Here is a 7240-nt window from a genome sequence, read left to right on the forward strand (position 1 = left end):
CATAGAAATAGAAATTCCATTTGACCCAGCAATCCCATTACTGGGTATATATCCAAAGGATTACAAATCGTTCTACTATAAGGACACGTGTACACGAATGTTCATTGCAGGACTGTTTACGAAAGAACTATTTTTTAACAGACCTCTTTCTCAATAATGCCATCCAAATAGAAACGGTTAGTGAGAACCTTTTAAAGTACATTATAAAGTAGAAAAGTTTTACTTTGATTTTTAAATATCTTCAAACACCATTAGTCTTAAACTTCATAGAAAATTCAGTTATGTCTTTTTAGCATTTAAACCAAGGGTAGACAATGTATTTTTGATGATTAAGAAGAAGACTAGATTCTGTTTTATGTTAAAGAGAAAAAAAAATAGATTCACTAAAAAAATTAAAATGTTCCAGATTATCCACAATACCGCATGAAAAAGGAAGGTATTTTCATAGTAATATTTCCATGGGAGTGTAAAGAATAATTCCACCAGTTTTTATACTAGAATTCTAACAATTCTGGTCATGAGAGGTGTTCTAAGCCATGGTTTCTGTAAATGGTGCAATTTCATTTTATTTTCTGCCTTCTTGTTTTGAAATGAGATTGGCTATGTGCCTGGTGCTTTTTATAAGAATACATTTCTAAGTAATATCTGAATAATTTAGCTTTATTATATGGTATTTACAGGAACAACTGTAGATACTCATTTAAAATAGCATTTAATTCTATGCACAGTCTCTATTTCCTTCCCCTTTCCCTGACTGTCAATGGAAAAATCACTACAAAATTTGAGGCATTAATAAATTACTAAATGTTTCTTTTCTTTTCCTCTAAGGTTAACTAACTTGTTTTTCAATTCAACATTTGTTAGGTTCTTCAATTCCAAGATTAATTTTTTTGTTGCTCTAATGTAATGTTGCATATTCATTTGCAAAACAAAGACACATGGGCAAAAACTTCTGCAATATTGTCTGTCTAGGGACAGCTCTGAGGATTACAATATGTTCAGCTCTCAATTTTTTGAAACAACTTAGGGATGCAGTCTTTAGTTGAATTTCAAGATGGATTCTAATTTTTACATGGATCCTTCTGGCAAGGAAATTCTGAGTACCTTAAGGAACTGAAATAAAAAGTATAAGGCATGGATTCTTGAAATCCCCCCTCCATCTAGATGAAAATGAGCATAGGAAAACATATTGTGATAATCCAAAACATTCATTATGAAAATCATGTAAGATTTGAAACTCTCTCTGCAAGCTGCATTTGATTACAAACTTCTCTTGGGACTATGCCTAGGTATTCTTGGGCTTGTAACCAGAATACATTGCTTAGCCTATCAGCCATCACTTAACATGCTTTAATATCACACAGTGCCACAAGACCTATACTGTGCAAAAGTCCACATTTGATACACTCTCCACACAGTCCTGATTTTTTTCCAAAATTCCATATTAAACTTGGTAGCAATGTTAAAAATTCTCACTGCCCATATCTTCTATGATATTGCCACTCTTTTTAATTTTCTGAAATTTCTTCTCTTTCTTCCATTAGCATTCCATTAATGTTAAATATCTCCATGCCCAATGTTGAGCTACAAGTGTCTGGTGGCAATGCTAGCTCTATTTACACTGCATAGGGTCATATCTTCACTCATTCAGAAAGAACAGTAAAGAGTGGCCTGGAATGACTAGAGATCTGAAGAAGGAAAAAAATAAGCAAAGCAGAGGAGAAAGGTCATAGAGAATATGCTTACCTGAATTCTGTTCTATTGTATTCAATGATCACATATGTACATCAGCAACACTATATATTCAGAAAATGTGCCCCTTCATGGTATGGCTTGATATATGCAACTAGAAGGTACCCAGTCATAAAGAAAATTTATAGAGAGGCCCTTAGATTCATATGACAAAGTGTAGGCAAGGAGGAATTTTAGATTAATATTTCTATAAAACATCACTTTTGTATAACTTAATACTTCTGTTTCAATTTTTAGTTCTCCTATAACTCTTAGAGGGTAATGACAAGCTCTTCATTCTGGCATTTGAGATCTTTCCAGTTTGACTCTGAACTACTTTTCCAGTTTTATCTTGACCCCTGGAAAAACTAGACAATTTTATAACTTTGCTTTAGATATTCCTTTTGTCTGTTTATTTTCCCCCAGAACACCCTCCCCAGGCTCTTTTTCCTTATTCAAACCTCACAAATCTTTCAAGGTACATTTCAAATATTTCTGCAATGCCTTTCCAATTCAACTCAGCTATATTTATAAAGTAGAATAAGATCTCTTCACCTGGATAAGTCTGGCCTCACCTCCTTCTGAAGTTCTATAATCCTGTATAATATTTATCTATTTATTCATTCATTCAACAAAATGCTTCCTCAATTCCTATTTGTATAATAGTACACACTTGTATAATCAGCAAAAATATAGGCCTTCAAGATTATATGCTAGAAAATTAAAACAATCATATGCCACTATACAACAGGTGATAATGTAAATGGTATAGGTAAAGTGTCAATAGGGTACAATGAAGGATCGGGGGAAAAAACCCTGAATTTAGACAGAGGCAACAGATATCATTTTAGCAGAAAACCCTGAAGTATTTCTTGAGTTCAATTTCCCCTCATGGTACTTTTCAAATAGTACACTAAGGAATTATATTTTCACCTTGCTTGCATTCCATCTGTAGTTTATTAATGCATTTTGAATGTGGAGATTTTCTCAGTTTACCTCTAACTAGAAGTCGGAGGAAATCTTGACTCAGCTGGCTTACACAATAAGAAGATGTACTTAAAAAATACAGGAAACCTAACTGTGATGTTGGGTTAGTTCAGAGAGTAGCTCACCTCTGTTCCACCATCAGAAGACTCTGGGCTGTCCTTGGACCTTCTCCTCCCATGCCTACAGGATGGTTGCAACAGTTGTGAGCATCACATCTGAACAGGACTATGTCCAGAAGAAGGAGGAGGACATTCATTTTTCATTCCTCCTTTTAAGTATAAATAAACCCTTCCCAGGAACCTAGCAGCAGGCTACTTAGTAACTAAAATTGTCTCACAGACTGATGTCTAAGCCATCACTGGCAAAGAAAGGGGGGCATAAAATTGGCTAGACAAAATAAAAACCTCTTCTTGACCAAAAAAAGGGCAGAACCAGCCTTTCCTAAGCACATGACTACCTGGAGGCAGATGAACATCTGGACGATGTTAAGAGGCAGGGAATAGATTTTGAAGAGATTGTCAAAGGGTCTATCTCAGGGACTGTTATGTGGTAACTCACTATCCTAAAGGATGCTTTTAAACTGCATTGCTTATAATATGAATTTATCAAATATTTGTTATTTTTAGTCAAGTAAGAGAAAGAGAATCAAATTCATCCTCTTTAAACTCCATTTATCAACAGGCAAGCAGAAGATCAGCACACAAATGAACCCATGACATTGGCTTTCTGGTCAAGTGTGGCAAACAGAAAACTAATAACTGCCCTCACTGCAATCTCAGAGACAGAGACACAGAAAGGTTTTCTGGTTTTTAGAAATAATAGGCCGAATTAGAATTATTCTAGTAGTAGACATTAACTCCCAGGTTCTTGTGTAACCAAGACCAGCTTAGCTTAAGTTGGTTGTTTGCCTTTAGTTCTATTCACCATTCTTTAAGCATCAATGCCACTGAAGTTAGTAAAAAAAAAAAAATTCATGCATTTAATTTCTCCAAAAATTCTACAAGTTTCAACAGTGCAATATAAAATCATCAGGTGCCTTCTATTTGTTTATATACACATATATGAACTGTGTGGCTTCTTACCCAAATGCACTAGAGATTTGGATAATCTTTCTTGCCTTTGAGGAAATTGTTTAAATCATGAGACATAAAAGTGTCCTCAGCAGAAAAAAAATTACTCTGTAGTGCCTTCCAAGAATGAAATATAACAATACAGCTTTTTGCTATATACCTTAACCTTCACAACACTCTACGATAAATGAGTATTTTCAAACCCATTTAACAGGTGCGGAATGTGAGATTTAAAGAGGTTAAATATATATTCTGAAGTCACATATTTATAAATCAGGAAGCTGGGACTTATATCCAAGTCTGCCGGATTCCAAAACCCAAACTTTTAATTGTCATTCTATTTTCTTTTATAATATTTTTATTTGCTTCTGGTAAATTTTATGTAAGTGAAATCTGATGTAACCATGAATGAGCCCAGAACATGTTAATTCACCGATTTCAGTCTGTTCCCAGAAAAATAATGGACACGCCTTAATTCTAGCATGGAAAATAACTTTAAACTACATAAACTTCAAACCAAATAATTATGTCCATCTAAATACAAATAAATATGCTCTCCATCATAAAAGGCATCATGACATGAGCCCTATTTGAAAAATTGCAATTATTGCATTTAGTTTCCTAGAAGTTTAAAGTGGATCTACATGGAAACCAGTCTCTCACCTTGACTGACAGCCGCCTCTCCCTGTATTTTCCTGCATTATTGCTTGTCCCAAGACAATCCATACGCAACACAGAATCAGAGTGATCTTTTGAAAACAGAAATCACTTCTCTGATGATAGCAGGCTCAGTGGGGAGCTGAACTCTTGCTCTATACAGCAGCAATGTGGTGAAACTAGCAGGATTAGTTGGCACCTCACTTCTCCCCATTCCTGCCAGTGTCAGCAGGACTCAACAGGGAGCAGAACTTTCACCCTCAGCAGGAAGCAATGAGGCAGTGCAAGCTTTGTTTTCACCAGGAAAGTGTCAGTAGAGACCAAAAAGAGGCAAAGTTTTCATCCCCACTGTCCACAATGAGGCAGAGCAAGGTGAGGAGAAGTAATACTTTGTTTTCACCAGAGTGGGGACAGCAGATCTCAAGCAGGGAGCTAACTATCCACTCCCAATTGAACCCGCACATTACACTTGAGGACAGTGATTTTCTATGAATTAAAGAAGAGTCAGTAACATTCAGAACCTCAGAAATATAATGCTGAAATTTCCAGGATACAATTGCAAATCACTCACTAAGCCTAAAACAAAGGAAATCTCAACTGGGATGAGAAAAGACAATCAACTGATGGCAATGCTAAGATGATACAAATGCTGTAATTATGATAGTTGATTTTTAAAGCAACTATCATAAAAATGCTTCAATTAATTATTGCATACAAATTAAAACAAATGAAAAACATAGAAAAATCTCAGCAAATAAATAGAAAATGCAAAGAAAAGTGATTATTATATTTTTTAGTTTAAAACTAAAAAATATAGTAATCAAAATTTTAAAACTCATTGGTTGACTCAGCAGTGAGATAAATATACAGAGAAAAGAATCAGTAACTTTAAGGATGGAATAATAGAAATTACTGAATCCAAAAAACAGAGAGAAAGTAGACTGAAGAGAAATAAACAAATATCAGGAAGCTGAGGGACAATAACAAAAAGTCTAACTTGCATCCCACTGTGGAGTGGATAAAGTGTGTAGCTGAAAAAGTATTCGATGAAATAATGGCTAATACTTTTCAAATTTGGTGAAAGTCATAAACTTATATATTCAGGAAGCTAAGAAATGGCACATTCTTGCCACAACAGGATAAACCCAAAGAAATCCAGACAAAGATATATCATCATCCATCCCCAATAAACTAAAGAAAAAGAAAGAAAAAAAAGCCTTCAAAACAGTGGAAGAAATGATGCATTACTTACAGAGGAGTAATTATTTGAATGACAGTAAGTTTAGCATCCTAAACTATGGAAGCTAGAAAGAAGGGACATAACGTTTTTGAAATGCTAAAAAAACAGTTAATCCTGAAGTTTACACCCAGCAAAAAGTCCTGAAGTTTAGACCAGCATTTTTTCTTTAGGAATGAAGATAAAATCAAGACATCTTCAGATGAAGGAAAACTAAGACAATTTGTCATCAACAGACCTACTCTAAAAGAATGTTCTTGAAACATAAATGAAATGAATTAAGAAGGAAATTGTAACATTAAGAATGAAGAAATAACTATGAAAAGAACCAAAATACGGATAACTAAAACAAACTATCTCCTTCTGAGTTTCCTAAATTATATTAAGACAGTTGGAGCAAAAATTAGATTGTCTGATATGGTTCTCAACTTATGTGGAGGAAATATTTGAACAACAATAATATAAAGAAGAGTGGGTAAAGGGACTTATATCCACATAAATTTTCTACACTTTTCTTGAAGTAGGAAAATGTCTCCAGCATAGTGTGATCAACACATACATCAGATTATATCATTTTGTTGGTCAAACTTCTTAATCCTGACACCTTAAAAAGTAATCACTAGATTTTTGTATTTTAATATTCCAACTTTTGTGAGAGTACTATGAAACTGGCTCTTTGTTATTGACCTTTCAGTGGATTTCCATTACATTTTGAAAAAACACAAACTCTTTAATATGACCTAAAATGAGATTCTTGCCATTTCTAATCTCTCTGATCTCATTTCATATCACAGGAGCTCCTAGAACTACCCTCAAGCCATACCAGCTTCCTCTTCTCCAGGTCTGTACCAACTCATTCCCCATGTTGGGCCTTTGCGCTGGCTTTGCTCACTATTTGGAATTCTCTACCTCAGGCTTTGCACAGCCAGCTTCTAGGAGTTATTCAGTGCTCAAATCACCTCCATAGTGATCTCTCCTGACTAAATAATCTAAAATAGATTCCCCCAGTCCTTACATATCACCTCTCTTTCATTGTCTTCACAGCACTGTCACCTTTAAAAATTATCTTGTTCATTTATCTGTGTGCTCTTTTGTTTGTCTATTTCCTTTTACTAGAACATAAGCTTCATGAAAGCAAGGACCTGGCTTATCCTGTTTACTGCTGAATTTTCAGCACATAAAGCAGTTCATAGCACAAAACAGGCACGCAACAAATATTTGTTGAATACATGACTATCTATTGTTTTCTCTAAAAATCTTTTAGATAAGGATGGCAAATGTGAAATCCAAACTGTTGTACAGACAGAGATTGAATTTTTTTTAACCAGTATTAACTTAGAAACATTTTTCATAAGCAACATTTCCAAAACCTTTTTTTCCATTTATTTATTTTATTGCATTTTAGGTTTTGGGGTACATGTGAAGAACATGCAAAATTGTTGCAAAGGAACACACGTGGCAGTGTGATTTGCTGCCTTCCTCCCCATCACCTACATCTGGCATTTCTCCCCTTGCTATCTCTCCCCAGCTTCCCACCCCCCACCGTCCCTCCCCTACT

At 34.8% G+C, this 7240-nt stretch overlaps 1 long non-coding RNA gene across 1 annotated transcript in view; it reads right to left on the minus strand.

Moving 5' to 3' along the window:
• Positions 1-4637, minus strand: part of LOC119468287 — a 6136-nt gene extending 1499 nt beyond the window's left edge. The window contains exons 1-2 of the long non-coding RNA XR_005196956.1: positions 4452-4637; positions 2844-2943 (exon numbers count right to left, since the gene is read on the minus strand). This is a non-coding gene — a long non-coding RNA (uncharacterized LOC119468287). The remainder of the gene's footprint in view (positions 1-2843; positions 2944-4451) is intronic.
• Between the last annotated feature and the right edge of the window lie 2603 nt (positions 4638-7240).

This window comes from Cebus imitator, unplaced genomic scaffold (assembly GCF_001604975.1).
Source record: "Cebus imitator isolate Cc_AM_T3 unplaced genomic scaffold, Cebus_imitator-1.0 Scaffold16, whole genome shotgun sequence".
Classification (NCBI taxonomy): Eukaryota; Metazoa; Chordata; class Mammalia; order Primates; family Cebidae; genus Cebus; species Cebus imitator.